Here is a 25,304-nt window from a genome sequence, read left to right on the forward strand (position 1 = left end):
TAGCCGGGCGCGGTGGCTCAAGCCTGTAATCCCAGCACTTTGGGAGGCTGAGACGGGCGGATCACAAGGTCAGGAGATCGAGACCATCCTGGCTAACACGGTGAAACCCCGTCTCTACTAAAAAATACAAAAAACTAGCCGGGCGAGGTGGCGGGCGCCTGTGGTCCCAGCTACTCCGGAGGCTGAGGCAGGAGAATGGCGTAAACCCGGGAGGCGGAGCTTGCAGTGAGCTGAGATCTGGCCACTGCACTCCAGCCTGGGCGACAGAGCCAGACTCAGTCTCAAAAAAAAAAAAAAAAAGAAACTAGGGATGTTTGGTCATGAGATGAGGAGACTCCAGGGACATGTCATAACTCTCCTCACGTGCTTAAAGGAGTGTCATATGGAAGAGAATTAGATTCATTTTATGTGACTCCAGAGAGAAGAACTAGGACCAATGGCTACAAGCTACAAAGAGGATGATTGTAGCACAGCCTAAGTAAGAATTTTGTGCATCCCTGTATTTCCTCATTCGAGAAGTCAGTATTGCTGCATGTCTGCATGTCTGACACTCACCTAGGCACCAGGGGTCGTCATGATGAGGATTCAGCCCTTTCTGGCTAATGGAAGAGAGCAACATAGACAAACAATGGTTGTGCCATGTGGAAAGTGCTGACAAGGCCCCTGTGTCTGACTGGGGTGGGGAATGGGGGTTCAGGGCAAGGTCAGGCTGGGTGGACAAGTCATCATTGTTGGCTGGGGATATTCCACCTTCTGATAACCGAGAACCTATTTGGCCTAAATAAATGAGGCTTAAAAAGGCACTTGAACCTCAGTGATCAGGTACATTTTCCGGATGGCTAGGCCATGTAGATACAGCCTTCATAAAAATGATGTCCGATAGATGGGCAGTGCTTTATCATTTACAGAGAATTTCTGATCCTTCCAACAGCCTGCCAGGATCATTCTGTTTTCCCTGTTTTATATTGGGTTAACTGAGGCTCAGAGCAGTGAGCCTTGCCTAAGGTCACATCATTATTATAAAGATGGAGCTGGGGCCAGAACCCGGTTCATGAGTCCTTGGTCCAATGAGCACATCCTCCTAGAGCTATGAAATGCTGACCATAATTTACCATCTCCCTTCTCTGACCCATGCACAAAAGTACGTTGGGGCCAGGATTTGGGTCTCAGCTGAAACATTTCCTAACCTCATACCCCTTCCCCTGATTTCTTGGAGCTTTCCCTAGTCTGGTTTTTGCAAAAGAATCTGCTCTGATGAAGCCACTTTCCTGTCCTCTCCCTGGAGCTTTCTCCCCTGCTCTTTCTCTTTGGTTCCAACCCTTCTCTTTTGCTTGATCTTACATCACATTCTCTTACTTTAAGAAGATCTCTGGACTTCATCGTGGTCTAAAATTGTGAGATTCCTCATACTTCCTAGGCCAGCAGTCCTTGGGTTCCTCTGATGTTGGTGAGACCTACTGCGTCCAAATATTAGGGGAGTTAGATATGTAAACACTGTAAATAAGAAGGATGGAAGGAAGGAGGATAGGGCAAGAATAATAGTGATTATTAAAACTTATGTCAGCACTTTGGGAGGCCGAGGCAGGCAGATCATGAGGTCAGGAGATCAAGACCATCCTGGCTAACACGGTGAAACCCCGTCTCTACTGAAAAATACAAAAAAATAGCCAGGCTGGTGGCGGGCACCTGTAGTCCCAGCTACTCTGGAGGCTGAGGCAGGAGAATGGTGTGAACCCGGGAGGCGGAGCTTGCAGTGAGCCGAGATCACGTCACTGCACTCCAGCCTGGGTGACAGAGTGAGACTCCATCTCAAAAAGCAAAACAAAACAAAACAAAACAAAAACTTACGTCAGGCTTACTACCTATGAAGAATTATTTATGTTATCTCCACTTTACAGTTGAGGAAACTGAGACACAGAGAGCTAAAGCAGGTTGCTCCAGGTTGAGTAGCAGAGCTGGTTACCGAATGGCCAGGCTTAGCTGCTGTGCTCCACTGCTTCCCTTAAGAAGGAAAGGAGGAGAGAAACAAGACTAGGAAAGACTTTTTTTTCAGCCTGATTGTTTTGAGCCGGCAGTGTGCTGAAGCTGTGGGGGAAGAAATAGATCTAGTCCTTGCCCACAGTGAACTCACAGCTACAGAATTACAGAACATCAAAGTTGGAAGAGACCATGGAGATGTCATCCAAATTGGGACACAGGGAGGTGAAGTGAAACACCTACGAAGGAAAAGGGAACACATACTTTTGCACACATACAAAAATAGCATAAAACATACAAGTCAGTGGTTCAAGGCAGGCCATTAACAACTGAAGTTGAGCACCTGTTACAGTAAATACATGTCTGGGTGCTGCAGCAGGAGTGAAGTAAAGTCTTTGCCCTCCAGCTGAGGGGAAATTGCAAGAGTAGGAAATAGGATGACATTGACCGAGAGAGTGTAAAGTATTTAAAGGGTTTGAAAAATAACGAGCAGTCCAATTTGGTAGGAGTTGAGCTCACTTTTGAGAGAGAATTGAAAGGTAAGGTGGAGATGCTAAGGGAGGTAGTACAAACTGAGCTCAGAGAGTCCTGAGAAGCAGTCAGGTGGGGCTTATCAGGAAAAGCTTTCTGGAAGAGGAAGCATTTGGATTGCACTAAAGAAGAAAAACTTGCATTTGCAAGTGTGGAGATGGAATGAATATGGCATTTGTAGAAGATGGTGTGGGAAGCAGAAAAGGAGCTTTTGCTGCAAATGTAAGTTGAGTGTCTACTAAGAGCCAGACATCCTTGATCAGTATAAAAATGAATTTAAAAAGTAGTGCCTATCTTCAAGGAGCTTATAGTTCAGACCTTCACAGAGTTAGAGGATGCACAAGTACTATGGGAATTCACGTGGGGCCCTTGGCTTAGACTGTGGGTTTAAGGGAGGTTCTGGGGCCCTAAGCTGGAACTGTGTCTTGAAGGATGGAGAGGAGTGAGCCAAGTGACAGGAGCACGGGAGCATCCTGAGGGGGAGCACTGAGAGGATGGTTTGGCATGTGCACACACCTCTGATAGTCTGGGATTTCTAGGAGGTAAAGTGCACGTTGGAGAGAGCAAAAGAGGATGCTAAACAGGTAAACAGCAGCTAGACTGACCAGGGTCTAACCAAATTTGAACTTCATCTGAAGTCAATGGAGAGCCATTGAAGAATTTTTCACAGGGCAATGTTATCATTAGATTTGTGTTTCAGAAAGATCATTCTGGCAACTTTGTTGGGAGTGGACTTAAAGGAAGCAGGCTGGTGACAGGGGAACCCATTAGGAGATTATTGCAATAGTTCAGGGGAGTGAGGATAAAGACCTGAAACAAAGTGGTAGGGTGGAGAGGAAGGGATAGAATCCAGACCTATTTAGGAGGGATATTCAGTGGTGCCTGCTATGAGGTAAGAGAAGAAAGTCTGGGATGAGTACCAGGTTTAAACGAGGGTAGGGAGGTAGCAGGGTTGGTGAGCAGAAAGACTTACAAAAATGCAGCTGAAAAGACCCATATCACAGCAGCCATGGCCCCTCAGTGAGTCGGGGAGGGTCATCAGAGCCAGAGTCCACAAGTTTTGTGGACTGAGCTGGTCTTCGAGTGATGGTGAGCAATTCCTGGAAATCCCTGGGTGAGGACCAAGGACTTGGCAGTTTTTCAGGTTTAAAATAAAAAATCAGTGTCTGAAAGTGGAGACTGGAGGAGAGAGGGGTATGTGTGTGCACATGCATGTGAGATGCGGTTGGAGATTATCTACAACATTTGGCAAGGAATTTCTGGGTTCCAGGGACTACTGCACTTCTGAAGTCCCAGGCAGCAGTACCGCCTCACCCTGACAGCCTCCGAGTGAACATAGACTCGGTCCAATTCTCCCCATCCCAGAGTTCTGCAAGGGGCCAAGGAAATTTCCTTGACTCCTTGATTTAATCCAGTCCTCTTATTTCACAGATGAAATACCTGAGGCCCAGAGAGGTGAAGTCAGTTCCCTGAGGTCACACAACTGGTCAACAGTAAAGCCAGAATCGTAACTCTGGTCTCTCTGGACTTCTACTCAAGTGCTATTTTCACTCCGCCCTTTCCTCCTCAGTTCCCATTCACGATAAACATCCCTGGAACACTGAACATTGGAAACTTCCTTGACTCCTTTCAGAACTGTGGGTTGGGGGGGAATTAGATTCTGCCCATTAAAGCCAGAAGCCACTTGTTTAAGGGACCACCGAGCACTGCAGTACAGTGTGTGTTCAGTGTTCCGGGGACCTGAACTGTGAAGGGGAACTGGGGAGGAAAGTGGGGAGTGGAGATGACACCTGATTAGAAGTCCAGAGAGACCACAGAGTTATCCTTCTGGCTTTACTATTGACCAGCTGTGTGACCTCAGGAGATTCACTTCATCTCTCTGGGCCTCAGGTATTTCATCTGTGAAATAAGAGAATTGGATTAAATAACCTCATGTAGGTTTCTTCCAGGTCTAAAATTCCATTATTCTGAAGAATGCAGCCAGATATTTGCCCTAAGATTAGTCCGTTTGATCCTTCCCTGGTCTCACTATCTACCCTTTACCAAAATCCTACTTTTTCTGGATTCTTGAAAACTTAAGAGCAAGAAGTTCTTCCTCATGTCTACTTTCCGTTTCTCCTGCTTCAGCATAAACCTTACTGGGGAGAAAAGACATCTGTCCACTGTTGCTCAGAACGAAGGTCTCCTCCTCATACTTCAGTGCTGGCTCCATTGAATCGACTATTCTGATGGCGGACGTGGTGCATGGAGGCCGAGAAGCAATGGGCAGCCCAGTGTAGTTGCAAGGTTTTCTCACACTCAGTCCATACTCGGTGCCTTCCCCTGTCCCCTTGCCTTTGTGCCTGTGCTTATGCTGTTCCCTGGAACATCTTCCTTTCCTTCCTGTGGTCTTTGCTGAAGCAAGGGGAGATACAAGAACCCTGACTCCCAGATCCTACTTCTAGTTCTATCATCTATAATGACAGATGATCAGTTATTATTATTAGGGGTTCATGGTCACACAACGAATACCTATAGATGACAGAAGTGGCATTATTGAAATAATAACAGTGGCTAATATTTTTAAATACTTGCTACATATATATTTCATTTAGTCAACACTACCAATAACCAGCATGTAGCCACATCAACATCAACACTAGAGTAACTATCACTATATTTAACTTCTTGTTTCCTACTTTTTGTAGAGACATAGTGAATGGATACCTGATCTGTTCTCCCTTCCACTCTCTTCCTTCTTCCAACTTAATTTTCCTCTCTTGCTTACTCTTTTCTGGGGAAAAATGCAAGAATAATTTATCTAAAATCTTCTCTTCAGTGGGTCCCCATCATCTACAGGATGAAGTTCATACTCCTTGGAATGACCTTAGATGGCCACCAGGCCACTTGCCATTGACTTTTGCCTCCCCATCACCACACCCTTTTCTCCAGGATTCCTGTACATGCCTTCACCTCCTCTCTGGTTACACAAACTGAAAATGACCCCCCCTTCCTCTCAGCTTCCACATTCTAATCATTAAATCCTGTTGATTCTACCTCTTCATTTATTTCATACCTATTTCATTTCTCTTTATCCACCGTCTTAGTTTTATATCCTTATAATTTTTCTCCAGGAGCAGTACAGTAGCTCCCTGCTGTGCCTACCCTCCCTCTAACTACTGGCGGAGTGTTCTGCCTAATCACTTCTCTTAACTACTCTGATAAAATCCAAACTCCTGATCCAGCTTATAAAACTCTACATCATCTGGCCCCAACCTACCTCCATTGCCCCATCTCTCTTCCCTCTCTTCTCTTGAACTCTAGCTAATCAGAGCCACTTGCATATGCAGCAGTCCACAAACGTCCATGGCCCCTGAGCCCTTGCGAACATTTATCTCCTGCCTGGAGGAACTGCCCCGCTCCCAGCCAACTCACCCAAAATTCCCCTTATCTGCTTGGTTAACACCTATTATACTTCAAATCTTAGTCTAAGTAATATGTTCTCTATGAAGCCTACCTGACCACCAAGCTTCCTTACTTTTATCATTGTACCGTGTATTAGTCCGTTTTGTGTTTCTATAAAGGAATACCGGAGGCTGGATAATTTATAAAGAAAAGAGATTTATGCAGGGTGCGGTGGCTCACGCCTGTAATGTCAGTTCTTTGGGAGGGCGGGCGGATCACGACGTCAGGAGATCAAGACCATCCTGGCTAACACAGTGAAACCCCATTTCTACTAAAAATACAGAAAAAAAAAAAAAATTAGCTGGGCATGGTGGCGGGCCCCTGTAGTCCCAGCAACTCTGGAGGCTGAGGCAGGAAAATGGCATGAGCCCGAGAGGCGGAGCTTGCAGTGAGCCAAGATCGCGCCACTGCACTCCAGCCTGGGCGACAGAGCTAGACTCCGTTTCAAAACAAAAGAGAGAGAGATTTATTTGGCTCACCGTTCTGCAGGCACCAATATCCACTCAGCTTCTGGTGAGGCCTCAGGAAGCTTTTACTCATGGCAGAAGGCAGAGTGGGGAGCTGGTGTGTCACATGACGAGAGAGGGAGCAAGAGAAAGAGGAGGAGGTGCCAGTTCCTTTCAACAACCAGCTCATGTGTGAACTAACAGAGAGAGAACTCACTCATTACCCTGGGGAGGGCACCAAATCATTCATGGAGATGGAGATCTGCCCCCATTACCCAAACACCTCCCACTAGGCCCTCCTCCAACAATGAGGATCACATTTCCACACGAGATTTGGAGGGGACAAACTTCCAAACCATATCACACCTATAACTGCATGTTGTGTTTATGTGTGTAAGTCTGTACTCACCTGTATGTTCCTTGAGAGCAGGAGGCGTGTGGGATTCTACTTCCTGTCTCCATCCCCCAGCACAGCCCCTGACACACAGTAGGGTAAAGGTGCATTAAATATTGAGTGGATAAATGAATGAAGGACATTCAGGATCTGGCACAATCAGATCAGAGTCTAGCTGTCCTTTCTTATCTTTCATAAACAATAAAAATGCAGCATCTTAAGGTTGCCATGCACAAGTAGCTTGCAAGTGTATTTAAGGGGATTATCACTTTTAATCCTTACAACCCTGGCCTTCCACAAATACCCAGTGACTCAGCCACACCAGACTCTTCCCCAGACACACCACAGGCTTCTCTGCCCATGTCTTTTCTGTTCTTTGTGCCCAGAATCCCTTTACTGCCACATTTCCTGGTTTGAGGCTTAATTTTGCCCTTTACACAGACCCTTCTCAGATTCACCCTCTCCTCTTTTCCCATTGTTGGAATTGATCATTTTTCTCCTAAACACCACAGCTGATGGTTGACCTGAGCCTCATATTTAGCTGAAGCTATTTAATATAAATTCCTCAAGGACACAGCTATTCCTTCTTAATCCCCCTTATTCTATGGCACTCAGCATAAACTCTGGCACAGAGTAGGTCCCCAGTGCTTGTTTGCTAGTTAGAATAGAATGGAATCAAACTGAATCAATTGTTTAGGTTTCAGAGTTCTTCCAGTTTTTGCTGGAACCACAGGACAGAAGAAATCAAGAAAGTGGTGGGGATGGGCCAGGCGCAGTGGCTCACACCTGTAATCCCAGTACTTTGGGAGGCCGAGGCGGGTGGATCACGAGATCAGGAGTTCGAGACCAGCCTGACCAACTTGGCAAAACCCCCATATCTACTAAAAATACAAAAATTAGCCAGGTGTGGTGGTACATGCCTGTAATCCTAGCTACTCAGGAGGCTGAGGCAAGAGAATCGCTTGAAGCTGGGAGGCGGAGGTTGCAGCGAGCCGAGATCGTACCACTATACTCCAGCCTGGGTGACAGAGCAAGACTCCATCTCAAAAATAAATAAATAAGTAAAAGAAAGTGGTGGGGATGGGTTGAGACTGAGGGTGGTAAGGGCAGGACCAAAGGGGAGGCTGCTTAACCGTGATGGGATCTCTTTCGTAGAAGTTATATAAACAAAATTTCTTGCCAACAAGTTGCCTGTGGATATTTATGGAAGCATCATCATTACTATTATTTAATTTTTTATTATCCCAAACAGCATGCTGAGCTTTGAGTAAAGTGCTGATGGCCAACCTATGCCTGTGCCAGGAACTTGTCAGGACATTTTCTCAAAATGGTTCTCCAAGCCCTCTCCCTGTCCTCAAAGAACTCACACCATCTTGAGATTTGGAAGGCCTCTTCCATGTCTTCTGTCCAACCATTCACTTTACAGATGGGGAGCCGGGCCTACAGCCATGTGCCTCACCCATGGTCTCCCTGACAGTAAGCGGCAGAGCTGGAGTTCAGATCCAGTTCTGATTACCAGCTGGTATGTTTTCTGTTGCTCTCTCTAGCAAAACTTGCCTCTACCAAATTGTCATTAGAATCCCTCATATTCTATCTTCCTCAGTTCTGTTCAATTCAACAGATATTTATTTTATCGAGTACCTACTCCAGCAGAGAGACCTGTGCTGGGGGATATTGAAACAATAGAGCGACAGGGAAGATGGAAGTTCCTGATCTTGACAAATTTACTACCTACACTGTGGGTGGAGGTGGGAGGTGACTGGGGGGTGCGTTTTTATTGAGCACAGCACCAAGCGTCTTCAGACTCATTTCTTTGGGCTTTCTTGCTTCTCCCTTTTTTGGGCCATCCACCATCAGTCACCATTTTACTATGGATGAAACTGGGACTCAGAGAGGCTGCACTGGCACCTGATTGACACTAAGCACCTGCACTTGTGACTCTGCTGCCTGCCTTCCCCTGTGAATGAATGAGAACAAAGAAGCCTGGGGTTGCCTAGCCTATTCTTGGCCCACCTGAAGAAGGCGGGAGCACAGAAAGAGATTAAACCAAGGAAGGGGAGGCGGCCTCTCCAGAGTTCCTAGAGCCTGACTTTCCCTGTCATCACTAACAGCTGTTTGCGTCTTGCCAGCTCCACTCTCTTTGGTCCCTCTGGCCCCCTCCACTCCCTTCTGGAAGAAACACAGGTTAAGTCCTTTACTTTTGCAGCTGTCACTGAGCAGGGGGTTTAAGAGAGAGAAGTTGGCAGGTCTGGGGGACCTGAATATGGGATATCTTTGTTAAGAAACAGGAGAATTATGTATCAGTAGCCTCAGTTTCCCCAACCTCATGGGCAAGAGCGGCAGCCCCCCTTCCTGTGCTCTGGCCATCCAAGTGCCATCTCTGGAATGCCAACACATTGTTAATTTGTGTGCCTTGCAAATGCTTTATTGGCATCTCGTGGTGTTGAAAGTCATGTAATTATGAGCAGAATTTATACGTCGCCAGGGCTGCCTGGGCGCCCTCCCTGCGTCTCCTTCCAGGCACTGCAAATATTGAAGGCTGGCTTAGAAAAGAATCAAACCTACCCGCCTTGATATCTATGCACCCCGTAGATAAGGTTTTAATTGAAAATCGGTTCATCTGTTCCCCATGCCTAATTACAAGGTGCTTGCACTGCCAATGGAGCATAAGGACAGGAGCCCAGCACCCTCCAGGAAGGCCTGGGGTTGGGGTCCCACATGGGGACAGCAGTGACTTTGGCAGTTTTACCTCTTCCACATCTACCACCTGAGGCCTTCTGGTTTCTTACCCATGAGCAGGCACTGGTGTTTGCAGGGCGGACTCTCCCTCAACCCCATCCCCCTCCCTCTCTGGCTGATGCTTCTGCAGTGAGGACAGGATGCAGCTCACTGCCTGCTTCCTCCCTTCTGCCCTGCCAGGGATATACTCCTCGCCCCCCCCTCATCCTGCCCACTCCTTTCCTTTCACCTAAATGGGCAAAACCAGTCCCTGTTTGTCAACACCATTCCCTTTCATACCTCTGGGCCTGCCTGGAGGCCACTTGCTCCCTTCCAGGGCGCTCCTTCCCCATCCTGCTTTGTACCCTCGCCTCCCGAGAAGCCCCTGCAGTGGTGATGACAGATCTTCTGACCTTGGGTCTGTCACCCAAGGACTTGCCTTTCCCATCAGGCTGGAGCATCCACCACCGTCTGCAATTCCTCCTCACAGGGCAGGACAAGGTTCTGCACCTGGGGAGTAATCAACAGGGGTCTAGGGGTGAGGGAGCAGGCCAAAGAGCCCCCGAAGGCTGATGCTCATGACCGGGAGAGGCAGGGGTCAGGTTGGCTGTCTTGCCCGGTTGGGGGTCTAGGAAGAAGAGGAGCACCCAGCACCTGCCTCAGGTGTGTACCTATGGCCTTCGCCCTCAGCCACCCCTCCCTTGGCCCTGGTCACATGTCACTGCTGTCACATTTGGCTCCAACGATAATTCCCCTGTTGGAGAGCAGGAGGAAGAATTCATTTTCCAGCTCCAGCCGGGCGGCTGTGAAATATGATTTCTAAAGTGTTAATAATGCATCACGTTTAGATAGCACTTTACATCTTCCAGAGCAGCTGGCTGGGCGGGGGTGCTGGCAGCCTGGGTGTGGAGTTGTGGGGCTGACTCTTGGGTTTCATTTCTGAACTTCTCATGTGGAACTTCTGCCTACTCCTTGGTGCCTTAGTTTCTCCTTCTAAAACGGGGGCAGAATCATTCAGTCTTGGCCTTCTGCCAGGATATGGAGGTGCCATATTCCGGCATCTTTGCCACTCCCATCTCCTTCTTCCAAACCTTCATTTATCCTTTTTTCATCTTCTCCTAGAAGGACCCCAGCATTCCTTCCTTCATTCATTCATCAAACCCTAATTAAGTGCCTGTTGTGTGCCAGGACCTGAGGTGCAGAGATGTTACTGCTTTTGGGGACTCTCGGGAGTAGATAGGATAGAGGTGTGAGTCCCCTGTCCCCAGCACTGTGGCCTAACGTGAAGAGAGCTGAGGGTTGACACCTCCACTCAGCTTTATTTGGGGTTTGGGGACACGTGGGATGGTCTCTGCAGGATGCCAGAGCTTCCAGGAAATCCCAGCCAGCTCGTTCTGTTATCCCAGAAAGGAACCTCTGCCTTGTCTTTGGTGGTCTGCTCAGAGCCACTAACCCTTTAGGGCCCTTGACTTCCTAAGACCTGAAATCTTTCTCAGTCCTGTCTCCTGTGCCTTCACTTGTGTGCAAGATACGTACTCCTGTCTTTTAATTTGTCTCCAGGGCTTTTCACAGACATAGAATATTCCTCTCTATTCATGCCACTGAGCTCTTTCCCACCATCACCTAAAAGCTTGGGAACTACTTCTCCATTAGTCAGTTCATATCCATAGCCACTGCTTCCAGGAAGGCCACCTAGGATGATCTGAGGAAAAGAGAAGATGTGTAATAGTTTTTTGGGGTCACCCCAGTTCTCCCCATTGCTCTCACTCAAAAGACAGTTGCCCTTGAAATGCCAGAGTACCCAGGTACTCCACTCTTTGCAGCAATCAGTCCCCTGAAAAGTACATGGAAATTCTGTTTTTGTTGGTAAAATCATATTAATTTCCAAAAGACCTGGATTTCTAGTTTCTAGCAGTCCTGGTTCTGCCACCAACTGTTTGCAGTGTCTTTGGACCTCATTGTCCTTATCTGAAAAACGAGGCCATTGAAAAGGTAGTCACTAGGGGCTTTCTCTAACCTTCTTTGATGACACTGCTACTTCAAACAAATCCTTGGTGAATTATTAGGTAAAGAGAAGAAGCCCTTTGATAAGCATTTAATTGCCTTCCAGTGGATTGATTTCACAGGGTGAGTTGGGGGCTTGTGATTTTCCGGAGGGGCAGCTTGGCTGTGCTCAGTAATGTCCTCGTAGATTGCTTGTGTCTTCAGCTGCGTCTGTGGCCTGCGGGTCTGGCCAGAGTGGAAGCTCCCAGAGGGCCAAGCCTTGGGTTCTGTAATTCTGTTTGCACTTTGTCCTGCACCACCAGCTGGATGCTGACTCAAAGTTTTGAGGCGCCTGGGATGAGGAAGACACTTCCTCCCTGCCCTCAGCCCCTCTGACTCCTCTCACTTCCTAGGAAGACAATTCCTCACCAAGTTTTCCCAGCGGGTTGCACCGCCACTGCTGTTCAGCTGACACCATAGCTGACGAGTTATTAAAAATCCTTCATTATTATTCTGTGCTGTCTCTCTCCCTCCTCCCTCCCTGCCCTGCCCCAGGCTTCCAAGGCCCATGGCTGTCACTGAGAAATGCCTGGAGGCCCCTAGCCAAGAGCTGAGGCAAGCTTTTCCACCCCCTCCCTCAAAGTGGCCCCCATGGATGTTGGCAGCCAGCCAGAAGCAATGGGTCTCACCCAGGGTTAGGGATTCTGACACCTAGGTTTCTGACCCTGCTTTCTGCAGGTCTGGAGGAGCTAGTGCAGGTACTTTGAAGCTCGAAGGTCTTTATATCAAGAAATAGTTGGAAGCCAGAGAGGGATGTTCAGTCCCTCAGGGATCTTGGTTAGGGAGACATCTCTTAGGTATGCACATTGCAGACGACATCTGGGACCCGATGCTTCATCCCCTGGGGAGAGAGTGACAGGCCAACTCCATCATCCCATTCCTGAGCTGGGGGTCCAAACCCAGCTCATCCATCACCCGTCCTGATAATCAGATTTGGCTGCGACAAGAACAGAACATAATACTCAGCTCCTCTCCCAGACGCCACAGCCGACATGTCCTGAGAGATGTGGAGGGCCTTGCTCTTTGGAGATGCAGAGAGGGAGTGGCAGGGCCCAGAGGAGAGATCCCTGCTCCTGAGTTGTGGGGCAGATAGGAAGTGTCTCCAGAGCAGTTCCACACCCTTCTCAGCACCCTTCCCACTGCGTGTTTCCCATGGGCACCTGATGGAGCACTCCTGCACCCTGTGTCTGGGCAAGAGATCCCAGGGTCAGGGCTGTGGATGGGAAGATGTTTTCGTTCTGCCTTCCTTCCAAACTGGAGTCTTTTCACTTACTCCCTGTCAGATTTCTCTCTGCAAGAACGTGCCTCTTCAGATCTAACTCATTCTTATTGTTGTCTAAAGCATCAAGTCCCTTTTTCCGGAGCCTCACAGCCTTGGCCCAGCCCTCAAACCCATGTTCAGCCCCAGTTTCTAGCACCCAGCCCCTGGGACAAGAATAGGATTGTAGGGGAGAACGCGCTGGGTGTCTGGGTTAGAGACAAGGGTAAGCGTCCACAATTAGCTTGAGAATTCAGGGGCCAACATATATATCCACCTTGGCTTGGCCTTCAGGTTGAGTTGACACTTTGTTTGTCTCTACCTTTGTTTGCCTAGATGAATTCTAACTGAGGACCCCCATCTATCCAGAGGTGGGGGCAGAAAAAAACTGGGATTAGAGTTAGGCCAAATGAGATTGGGGTTGGGAAAGTGGCCTTTAGGATTAGGGTAGGGAATACTCATCTGGGGTGTGGGACTTACTAGTGCTCAGTATAAGCGTCGGGGTAGGCAGGGGTGGGGGCTCAGGCTTGAAGCAGTGACTACTGTTAAGGACAGAGGTAAAGTTTGGCTTATTATGTTCTCATTTATTCATTAAGCACCTATTGACCACTTATGCTGTAACTGGCTCTGAGGAGACTTGAGATGCTGTGCCTCTTTAAGAGCTCATGTTCCAGTTAGGATTTGGGGTTAGAGTGATTGCTAGGATTAGGTTTGGATTGAAATTCGTGTTGAGGTGGAGGCTGGGTTCGGGGTTACTGTTTGGGGTTAGGGTTGAAGTGGGAATACGTTTCGATTATATGTAAACACACAGGTTGGTGGAGGTTTCTGTGTAAGTTCCTTCCTCCAAGTCTGTGCTCCTTAATTCTCTCCTCCCACTGCTTACCCAAGCTTGTCTGTGCTGTCTAAGGCTTCCTGGACTTACTGGAATCCGTTTAATGACAGCGACCATCTGCCACCCCTCCTAGTGATCAGCCCCTTCCCCTTTCCTCCCTGCTCCTCCTTAGCCTTTCCCAGCAGGGACTCTGCATCCTGCATTCCTGGGCAGGGTTCTGATGACGTCTGTCCTGTTTCACAGCTCACATTCTGGGGGTCTCTGACCTTTGCCCCTCCTTCTCAATCTCCTTGTCTGTAGCCACCAGGATGAGCCATTTGTACCCATTCCCACCCTCCTTCCCTTCTACCATTGCCCAGCACAGCTTAAGGCCCTCACACTTCTATCTTTCGTGCATGGGTCCCTTCTGTCTTTAGCTGAGGTCTGCTTATTACTCTGTCTCTCTTCCTTTGATCCCTTTCCCATGTCCTTCCAGAAGTCCCCTGGTCTCTCACTTCAATCTGCCTGTTCTCCCTCCGCTGCACCTTTCTGCTGCGCCTTCCTTCTCCGTTAACTCCCTTCTGAAAAGACTCCCAACCCATCCCTCCAACAGCCTCTGCTTGCCTCTTGGGCTGGAGAAATTTCTTTTCATCTCCCCTCATGAGTTATATGGGGCAGATCCCTCAGAATTCCTGCTCTTCCTGGCAGCGCAGCCAGGAGCAAGTGATTTTGTAGGAAGAGTCCACTTCCACGGGATACAAGGTATTGAGGAATGCTGGAGTGGGGACTTGAAGCAGGGAAGTGTCTCTGCTGCTCTCATCTTATTCCAGGGTGAAATAGCATGACTCCAGTGCTATCTCCTAGCCCAGAGTTTAGGGCGAGTTTAAGGGGTGGCTGGATTAAATACCCACATTTCAGGAGTGGTTTGGGAAGGAAGTTCCAAAACTACCTAAGCAGAGGTTAAACTGCTCCTGTCCCCACCTTCCATTTCAGAGAATTCTGCCCGTAAACCCACTGAGGGATGGGTTTTCGGAGGCTTCCCTGTGCCCTGCTCCGTCCTCTACCTCTTCCTTGTTCTTGGAGCCCTCCTGTGCCCCCTTGAGAACCTAACCCCCCATCCATCTATCCATCAGAGGGCTGTGAGCTTGATTGATTCTGATATCAGGAAGCAAAGGCTGCTCGTTAGAATGCATGGCACCCTGTCCCTCTTGCTGGGACATAATCGAGGAGGAATATTGCCTCGTCCAGGAAACGAGGTGCTAAATTTGTTGTGAGATAGGTGTCACAAGCAATCAAAACGAGCCTTTCTGCATCCAGCCCTGGACAACTAAATGAGAAATCATTAGGTTATTGCAGAGACCAGGGACAACAGAGGCAGAGGAATGAGAGATCCCCTCCCTATTCCTTGGGGGTGGGCAACACAGGGAGATCAAAAAGGGAAAGGAAGAATCAGAGATGGAGTGAAAGAGTGTGAGGGAAGAGGCAGGCTGCTTTCTCAAGGTTTCTCCTTCACCTGGATGCAGGGTATCCTCTTTGCCACACCTGCCTCCAGCTCCTCTCTAGGCAGTTTTGTGTGAAGCTTTAGTGGGCACCTTCATCAGTCACATGCTTCTGGCCCCTCCTCTGGCATCTAGGGTGGTTCTGAGGCTGAGATGTACTGACACAGGACAGAGAGACAAGTGAGCAGAGTTGGGTGCCCCCAGATCAGCAGAATTTGGGGTGAGTAGAAAAGCTGAGACAGGCTCACGTGGGAGGCTGATGAGGGCACAGTTCAGGGTGGCTGGTTTTGGTAGGATGGGAAAGGAAACTGAATACTCCTTTACAGCCCCTCTGGGAAGACTGCCTGGAGGACGAGGATTTGAAGGTTGTATCGCAGGCTGTGGATGGATGTAGGTCTGCTAGGAGATGGTGGAGTGGCTGGCATGTGGACAAGTAGGTTGCTCTCTCTTTCTGCTAAATATTTGCCTCCTTCATGGAAATGAGGGCACAGAGCTGCCCTGGTGTTCACATGCTTTGGGGTCCCAGGAACAATCATTAGTGTGCATGCCCTAAAGAGAGTCTCTCTGTGTGCCCACACCACAGGCTTGCAACTGGTCACTAAAATCATGCCCCCATCAATATCCTGTAAATTTCTGAGAGTGGTAAGATGAGTGGTTTTGGCTTCCTTGGCCTCCTCTGCTCTTGGGGCGTTTGTTTTCTGCCTGATGAGGAAACTGAGCCAGGCAGAGGAGGGAAGAACAAGAGTTCCAGCATCATCAACCCTGAAGTTCTACCTCTGGATGCTCCCTCCTCTATGCAAGTCTCTGCCTATTGAATGCTGCCATATTGAGACCTGCTCTTACAGCTCTTAATTATGGAGCCTCCACTCCAGGCTTCCTCAGCTCCCTGCGCAAATTAACATTCTGTGCCCCTTGCACGTGTAGAATGAACCGAGTTAGATGGATCGATTCAGCAGCCGGTTGGAACTGCTTTTACTTTACGCAGAATTGATCCAGATGACCCCAACCTGGGGATTCTAGGAGCACCTTTGCAGGAAATATTTTTAATGGAGATTAATTGGAAAACTCTAGCATGTCCTGCTTATGTGCAGAAAGTGCCTCGTTCTCCCTTTTGGTGGCTGTATACTGACACTAGTATGTCGACGTGTGGTAACACATGCACGCTTACCTAGACAGGTGAATGCAAACAAGGACACATGTGTCCCCCCTTGCACGCAGATACAAAACACACTCACATCACCATAGGCAGCCTCTTCCTTTTCTGATTCTTCTCAAGCCTGTCCCCAAACCTTATCAGCTGACACACATGGCCCGGTGCAGCTTAGATGTACCACAGCTTCCACTTTCGTCTTTCTGAATCTGGACCTCTTTCTTTGTCTGTGTCCATTCTTTCCATAGCCCAGAAGTTTCTGGAGTGCAGAGCCAGAGAAATGTCCAGAAAGAGAAGGTGTTGGGTTTTTAAAGATGCCTGATTTACGTGCACTTTATTTATGTGCCTGAAACCCAGCCACTTCCAACTGCTCACTGGACTTTTATGTTTCTGTGTCTTGGCTCATGCTGTTCCCTTTGTTTGAAATACTTTTCCCCTAGTTCTCTGGCTGTTGAAATATTTCTTGTCTTCAAGGCTCACTGCCATTCTTGCCGATAAATGTGCATTTATTGAATACCTACTCTGTGCCAAGCAAGACCACCCATGTCCAACTTACGAGGCTATAGTAAGGACCCAGAGCTATAAAAGGCTAACATGAGTCTCAGCCCAAGGGAAGACCAGTTTGGAAGTCAGATATGAAAAAAAAAATGCAACGTATTTGTTCATTCAACAAACATCAATTAAGATATTCATTCAACAAGCATCTATTAAGGCTGTAAGCTCCTGAGTGGAATAAGACCCCCATGTCCATGTCCTCAGGAGTATTCAGATGCTCTGGTTCCAGATCATTGCCCCCCACCAAGTCGGCCCTGATTTCATCTCATCAGCATGGGCTACTACTGCATGACACTGGTAGAGTCTCTCAGCACTTAATTATTTGTTAACTGATTTGTCTCCCCTGATAGAATGTGAGAGCAGGCAACTTCCCATTTTCCAGCTTGCGCATCCCATCAAGCACACTGTTTGGCTTCCAGAAGAGCTGTGCTCAATATACCAGCCAGGCTGAACTGTTTCTAGGATCCTAAAAGGCCTCGCTTTCCCAGCTTCACACTGCTGTCTATGCCCTCTGCCTTCCCAGGACAGTTTCTTCTCCCTTCTCTCTCTGCTTACCAGGAAAACTCCTACTCATCCCTCAGAGCTTGTCATAGACATCACTTCCTACAGGATTTCTTCCTGCACCTCAGGTACTTTCCTCCATGTTGCCCCATCATGGCCACCGTCACACTGTATGGACTTGGTGCTTGAGTATGTCTACTGGACTTGAAGCTGGATAACGGCAGGACTAGATCTGTCGTGTTTACCTTGGTATTCCAGGGTCCAGGACAGTGCACAGTATGTGAGGCATTCAATAAGTATTACATGAATAAATGTATATTGAATTGAGTTTATTTTCCCTGGAGGATGGTGTTTTATACATTCATCCTTAATTCAGATAAACAAACAATAAGCATTTACTGAGCACCTATGGTGTGCATGGATGATGCATGACTAAGATTACATTTATTGCCTCAAGAAGTTTGCCATTTATTCATCTGGAAAAGGAGCCAGAATAAAATAAGGTATAGCTGCAGACTAAACTCCAGGTCTAAATCCATATGATTATGTTCAAGTCCCATTACCATGTCTTTGGCATCATGGTTAACCACCATGGTGAAAAGGTTTTACTTATTCCTTTGACTTCCATCCCAGACTGTTTTTTTGACCTGTTATTTCCCCTTCAGATGGCCCTGTTTAAAGAATTCCTTCCTTTAAACTTCGAGTTCACCCTAATTGACCTGTTACAAATTATTTGATGGGTGTAAGTTTGAAGTAAGAAGAAAATATATGGTGTGTAAATAGAATGCTAAAGCACCAGAGTTGGAAGGAATCCTAAATATTACCTAGAACCCTCTGGAGCATTGCTGTCAGGTGGCCATCCAGCCTTATCTTGAATGCCTCTAGTGATGGAAAGCGTCTGCTATGTGCTATTAGACAATTATTATGTAAATAACAATATCTATTCCTTGGGATCTACAACTGTTAATGTGTATCCTAGGGCTTGTATGGAAGGTGCAGTGATGGGGTCTGGGGACACACCTGTGTTATGGGCATGTCTAGTGTCTGCCAAGCCAGCCTTTCTTAGAGGCACTAGTGGAGAGCCAGGGAGGGTGGATGTCTAGAGCATTCATCAGAGCCCCGCACCTTCCCATATTAGTTGCTTACCTGGCTCGTAGACTCAGATGGTCCATCTGGAAATGCTAGAGAAATCTACAAGTCATCTGTGGCAATGGGTTCTAGCCTCTGGAAGGAGAATAATGTCTAATACCTAAACCTGCTGGTCTTTTTTTTTTTTTTTTTTTTTTAATTTTGAGGCGAGAAAGAGGGGCAAGAGTTGGGGGGTGGGAGGTGAGGGGGCATAGAAATGTAATAAAGCTTGTTAAAATTAGAAACAGAGAGATGTCCTTCAGAGCGCTTGCCTGGTATCAGAAGATCTGGATTTACTTCCAGTTCTTTTGGTTTCAGGGTCAAGGAGAGAATGCCCTCCTTACTGTTGCCCAACCCTTTGTGGATTTCTGAGTCAAGGCTGTTTATTCAGGAGACTGTTCCTAAAAGTGCCAGAAGACCTCTAGAGAGGGTCTGGGACCAGCCTGCTTTTCTTCCTGGGCTTCCAGTCTGTTGCGGGGACCCAGGCACCATTCTGACTCTTCTCAGATTGTGCTTAGAAGCTCTGTTGGTAGCAGTGGTAACTGAGAATGTTGAAGCAGGCAGTGGGAGGTTTTCAGAGCAGAACTTACACTTTCCTTAATTATGGAGCCTGTAGGGAGGTGTCGTGCCCAGAGGGGATGGATTTTACATAAAAGAAGGGAATGGGGTTAGACCCCAGGAAAAATTTTGTGCCTGCCCAGGAGAAGGCAAGGTGGCAGGAGATGAAGGAGTAACTGATTGACCTCTCTTCTAAGAGGGTGAGGTTAGAGAACCCCTTGAGGACGCCTGTGCGAGGGAGGTGAGCTGTGAGCCAGCCTTGGTTTGTAGGGAGGCACAAAGGCCCTGTCCTCTGTTGCCTTCTGTGCTACCTCATATATTGCCCACCTCATTCTCTTCTCTCCCTCCTTGGCTAATCCTTTCAAAGCTCCCTTCCATTTCCCAAGGACTTTACTCCTTTTCTTTGACCTGGAAGCTGAAGACCTTCAGATGGGGCCAGAGGGTGGGAATCGCAACCCGGATTTCTGCCTGTGGGACCCCACTGCCTCTGCCACCCGCACTCTTTCCCCTCAGCCTTCTCCAGTTTCTTCTCTCTTGCTCTTCTGTCCTTCTTACCTTCATTCTCATTTTCCTCTCCCAGATGGTCTCCTTACTCTTTTTTTTGATTCTCACTTCTCATTTTTAATCAAATTTCCCAACCTTCTCTTCTCTAACTCCTCTCTCATCACCTTTTTTTTTTTCTTCTTTCAGTGAAGGAGGGTTTCCAGGAAGAGCCTCTTCTTGCCTCACCGTCAGGGCAAGAAGAGTAGGCTTTGGGGTGTGCCCTGCCTCTAGAGAGGAGCCCTCTGTCATTGTGAGGCTAGTGCCAAGGCCACCAGGAATTTGGAGACATGCCCACCCCACATAACTCCCTCCCTCACTGACCCTCAGCTCCTTCAAAATAAAGAATGTTGGAGTGGTGACCATCAAGGCCTTTCCCATCCACCTCCAGTCATCATTCTAATTCAGTTCTCTTCTCTTCCCCTTGCTTGACTCTCTGTCCTGTCCTCTGTTTCTTTCATACCGTAGTGTCCTCTTAGCACCTTTCGTCCTTACCTGACCTTAAAACCATCTTTAACAGCCTCTTGCTTACTTTTCCCACAACTAGCTTTCTCTTTTATTTCCTTTGCTCTCTATTTCTGCCTATGACTCTTTCTTCTCATCCTTTTTCTCTTCACAGTCTGCCTTTGCACATTGAGGCATCTCCTTCAATGTCCTGTGTCTTGGTTTTCTTCCCTCCCACTGTGTGGACCCTGGGGATTGCTGGAAATCCAAGTCTTGGACCCTGCCTCCATGTGCTCCTGTAGGTCGGGGAGGCAGGTGCAGGGCCTGGATGGGGAGGACAGAGGCTCCCCCTGCCTTTCTGCTTTCCCACCCCAGCTTCTGATGCCTTTCTCCATCTCTTGCAGCCTTCCCTGGCCCTGGCCTAGTTTCTGCACTCTTGCCTCCTTCCCGCTCTGTCTTTTGCTCTTCTTCCTCTTAGCCTCCTATCTGAACTAAGTCCCTGCCTGCCACCTGCCTCCTGTCTCCCCCACCTCCATTTCCTTGCCCACTAAAGCCAGATTGAAATTCAGGTTTTCGCAGAACCATCCACCAGCCCTGCCACCCCCTTTCTGCTCCCACCTGTCAGTCGTATCTGCTATAGCCAACACATTTAGGCTCCCCATGCCATTGTCCATCCCCTAAAACATTCTCAGGAGCCCCTGCCAGGACACATTTGCATAGAGCCGCCCTACTAGGTCTGGCCCAGGTGCCCTGAGCTGGAGGTTCAAATAGGGCAGGTGGGAGTGTTGCCAGCCACCACTGCCAGCCTTTTCCATGTAGAGCTCAAAGTCCTGTGAGTGGGTGTGGGCTCGCAGGTCGCTTCAGGGACCCCAGCCTGCCTGACCTCTATCCTCTATGCACCACCATGAGCCTATTGGAAGGGATGTGAGAAAATCTGATGGGAGCTTCTAATGAGAAAAGAAAGGGCGGCCTCTCTTTTCCTATGCTGGATACCTCATCTGGGTCCTCAGCCTCTGTCTTAGTGACACAAATCCACACACCTCCCTCCACATCCCTGCAGGATGAGGGAGGAAACGCCCCAGGGAATGCCAAGATGGGCCCAGGTACACTAGTTCCTCCCAGCAGTTGGTGCTGAGTCCTTAAGTGTCCTCAAGGTTTGACCGAGGCCCCAGGACAGCAGGAGGCCAGGGTGCGATCTGAGGACCTTAGAGATGGGAAGATTCTTGGGGGCCAAGTGAATCTTCTCCTCCCTTTTACAGGCTAAGGAGTCTGAGACTCAGATAAGTGAAATGACCTCTCCAAGTCAAACAGCAAGTTGGTGGCAGAGCCAGGACCAGACAAGTCCACATCTCCTAACTTCCGGCTTAGAGTACTTTTGTCCCTTCCTGGCAGGGCTGTGCTGAGCTGATCCCTCTTGCACTTTTCAGGGCTCTGTTCCTGCCTCTTGGGGTGACTACTCCATGGGCCCAGAACAGTAAACTTTCTTGCCCTGTCACTATGAGCACCCGCCAGCCCCTCCAGCCAGCCGCTGCAGCTGGCCTCTGTGGTCTGCTCAGATGCAAGGAAACCAGGCCAGACCATGGCCACTTGTAAAATCCCATCTGGTCCCTGGAAAGATTCCCCTATGGCTGTCCCTACCATACCCCCAGCCTTAGAGATGGACATCAGGGAGGCGGTGGCCAAGCTGCTTTGGGTGAGGGAGGAGAGATTGATTCTTCTGCTCATGGCTTCGGCTTCCTAGGATGAGAAAGGACCAGCAGTGGGAAGACAGTAAAGGTGGATCCAGTCTGGGCATTTGAGGCTCCTACTGTTCAGTGTCTTTTTCACTGCAAACTGTGAAATGAAGCCAGAGCGCTTTGGTGGCAGAGAGAGGAGGTGATAATTGTCCTTAAATGTTTGGAAACTTGTCTTTGGGGAATGCCGTTTGTCATTTCCCTGTCTTCGTCTGATGCCCATATCACCTGACATCTACGCATAGTCATTCCTCTGAGATTATCCATTGAGAGCAAGGCAATGGAGTTTTCTGACCTCTGATGCCTCATCTGTCAAAGGAGGGGGTTAAGAGTCTCTAAAGTCATCACATCAAAATTTGACATTTTAGGATTCCAGGCTGGACTGTGTATAAGGCAAAATCAACAGACCCAGACCCCTCATCCGCAGTAGCTGGGCAGGCACAGAGCTTTACTATGGGGAGCCTCTCCTGCCTCCGTGACCCTTGGCGGGTTTCTTTCTCTGGGCCTGTCCTCACCCTGCCCAGCCCCAGCCCAGCACTCCCCTCCCTTCTTCTCTCCTTCTTGCCTTCTCTCTTCCTCTATCAGAAGTGCCAATCTCTCCTTTCTTCTCTCCTTCCCCTTTCAGCGGCCCAGTCTAGAGAATTGAAATCCTCTTTTTTATGAGGGAACCCAATGTGAGGGGACCTCTCTGGCTGTTGTATTTTTCATAGAGCGAGAAGGGAATGACTGGGGTAGGGGGGAAAAGAGTCCTGTGGGGGTGGAGAGAGCCAAGATGTGAGAGCAGAGAGGGAGGGAGAGTGGAGTGTGGAGAGATTTAGTTCCATCTGAAAGCTGTCGGTGTGAATCAAAGGCTTCCCTTTGAACCAGCAGCACGATCTGGAGTGGAGAGCGTGGGGACTGCTCTGGCCCAGGGGGTTCATTACTGCTCGTTTGATAAATCCGGGGAGACAGGGCCTGTCCTCCACCACCCCCCTCTTCTGCCGCCTGGTCCCCTGGCATCTCATGTGCTTGGCCCCATTCCCTCTCTGGTTCCGGGCTGGCCTGGCAGCCCAGGCTCTGGGAACATGACCATCAGGGCACGTGTGCAGAGACACGGAAGCAGACGGGCGTCCATGGGTGCAGAGACAAGTACTTGAATGTGGGAGGGGTGTGTGTGCGCATGTGCTTGCTGGTAAATGCGTGTGCTTGTGTGTTATGGTACATGTGTCCCTATAAGAAGTGTATGGTGTGCGTGCGTGTGCGTGTGTGTGTGTGTGTGTGTGTGTGTGTGTGAATCTAAGCATTTCCAGCCTCTCTAGGATAGATTTAGAGGTCAATTCCTAGTTCTTCATCAAAAATGGGATTCGACCTCATTGTCCTCCCAGGCCTTTACAGAAGCAGGAAGTGTGTTCACACACAGAGACTGGCCTGGCTCTGGACCCCAGCGCTGTGATGAGGATGGAGCAGGGAGCTGGAGAACAGGGATAGTTGCCCCAGGAAGATCAGTGTTAAGAGGCAGAGTGCTCCAGGTGAGGGGACAGTATTAAGGGGAGGTGGAGAGGCCCCTGGAGACTGGTTTTGCACAGTGACCTGAATCTGACCTGGGAGGTTCCAAGAGAAGACAGCAGTGGCCAGGCTGCTGAGATGGCATTCCAAGGAAGCCAGTGGTCTGGCTGCTTCCTGTGTTCTCTGTCCGATACTTACTAGCTGTGTGACTAGATGGTAGTTTCTTAATGTCCCTGAGCCTTAGCTTTTTTTATTAAGGATAGTAATTGTGCCTACGTTGTTGGGTTTTTGTGTATAAAAGTGGCAGTGGATCAGTGAGCTGCACAGAACAGTCATTGGCCCTTTATAAGCAGGGGCTACTTCTGCTGGTAGCCACTGGTGGCCTGAAGGTTGGTGCTTTATGAATCACCAAAATCTCTCTGGATGCTGTTGACAGTCATTCCAGCCTTGGCTACCGCTCTTCCCTTTGTATAGGAACATCTAGACCAAGCCTTCTATATTGTTGGCAGCATGTGGGGCAAGTCCTGCGTGGCTACAGAGTGCTGGCCAGCCCAGACCTGAAGAGTGCAGCCTCCCAGGAGGTAAACAGGGTTAAGATGGGAGTCTAAGCTGTAGGGCAGGAAGCAGAAGTGGTAGATGGGCAGAACTTGGGGTCACTGATAGTTCTCTTCCGGGTAGAGGTCATGAATCTCGTCCATTCAGGAGAGACATCCTGGATATCCCTGTAACAGAAAATACCTGAGTTCACATCCCATCTCTGCCACTTAACAGCTGTACCTTAAGCACCCTGAGCCTTATTTCCCTTTTCTATAAAATGGAGATTACAATAGTGGATTACTACTCAGAAACAATGACTACAAGGCATCTGCCTCAGTGCCTGGCACACAGTTGGCATCTTATAATTGGGAGTGTTTATTATTAAGGAACATTGCTGGGGCTGAAGGGTCAAGGAAGGTAAGTCAAAGCATCTCTGTTATCCAGGGGCTCCCAGGCGTGTAGGGGAGACAGAAACACACACATATGGGTAACTTTTAATCCAAGGCAGGCTGTGATAAAATGTTATAACCAGAGGTCCCAACAATGCAGTAGGAGAATGATTCCCTAGGGAGGGAATGATTCCCAGTCTGAGGCTAGAGGAGCTTTGCGGGTGGTGAGGGTTGTGGGCTAACCTGAAACGACAGATGTCTGAGAGAGAGGCAGAGAGGAAGCTGGTGGACGACTGGGGTTTTCTCTTCTCTCACCTCTCCTCGTCTGGGGAAGAAGCACAGAGCTGCCACGCCAAATTCCCTATTGCTCTCCTAATTTCTCCCCAGTGTCCCTGTGTGCTCCTCTCACCCCTCAAGGCTCTGATCTCCACCTAATCAGGCTATCCACCTGCCTGCAAAGCCTGGCTGGGCGTCCTTGTAATTTCCTATCCTGGTGAGAAAAATGGAGTGTCCAACCCTGGGGCAGGAGATGGGGTGCTGCCAGGGCCCCCATCTCCCCTCCCACCTCTGTCTTTCTCCTGGTCTCCATCTCTCTGTCTTCGTTCCCCCTTGCTTTGCCTTGGGTCTCTATTACTCCATGGTGTCTTTGTCTCACTGGCTCCTCCTGGTGCTTTTTTCTCTGGATTTCTGCCGGCCTGCGTCTTTTCCACCCTGGGCTTTTCCCACTGAGCTCGCCTCTTCCCTTCTCACTCTAGTCTCCTTTCCCTCCTCGCTCTCCCTGTGCCTCTGTGTGGGTGTCTGTCTTTGTCTCTGTTTCTTAGCGTTGTCTGCGCCTCTGTCAGCCTTCTGGGTACGTGTGGGTGCGTGTGAGTATGTGTGAGTGTGCGTGCCCTGGCACACCAGTGTGCTGCTCAGTTTTTCTCTGGCTGTCTTCACAATGACTGCTTAAGAGCTCACCACAGCTGTGATGGTGTCTGAAGGCAGGGAGGGAGCAAGATCAAAGCAGGTGGGAATACACTTAAAACATACGCGCGGAGCTGCCAGGATTTGACCCAGCAATGGTCTGTTTTCACTTTATGTCGGTGGTCAGGACCTTCCTGGTTCCCCTCCCACCTGGCCCCCCGAGGCCACCTCCCCACCCCACATAGAGCAGTTTCCTTGTG

At 48.9% G+C, this 25,304-nt stretch overlaps 1 protein-coding gene across 3 annotated transcripts in view; it reads left to right on the forward strand.

Annotated features, from left to right (window-relative positions):
• KIRREL1 (kirre like nephrin family adhesion molecule 1) overlaps positions 1-25,304 on the forward strand; it is a 108,680-nt gene that overhangs the window by 55,530 nt on the left and 27,846 nt on the right. The window lies entirely within an intron of this gene.

The sequence above is a fragment of the Theropithecus gelada genome, chromosome 1 (assembly GCF_003255815.1).
Source record: "Theropithecus gelada isolate Dixy chromosome 1, Tgel_1.0, whole genome shotgun sequence".
NCBI lineage: Eukaryota > Metazoa > Chordata > Mammalia > Primates > Cercopithecidae > Theropithecus > Theropithecus gelada.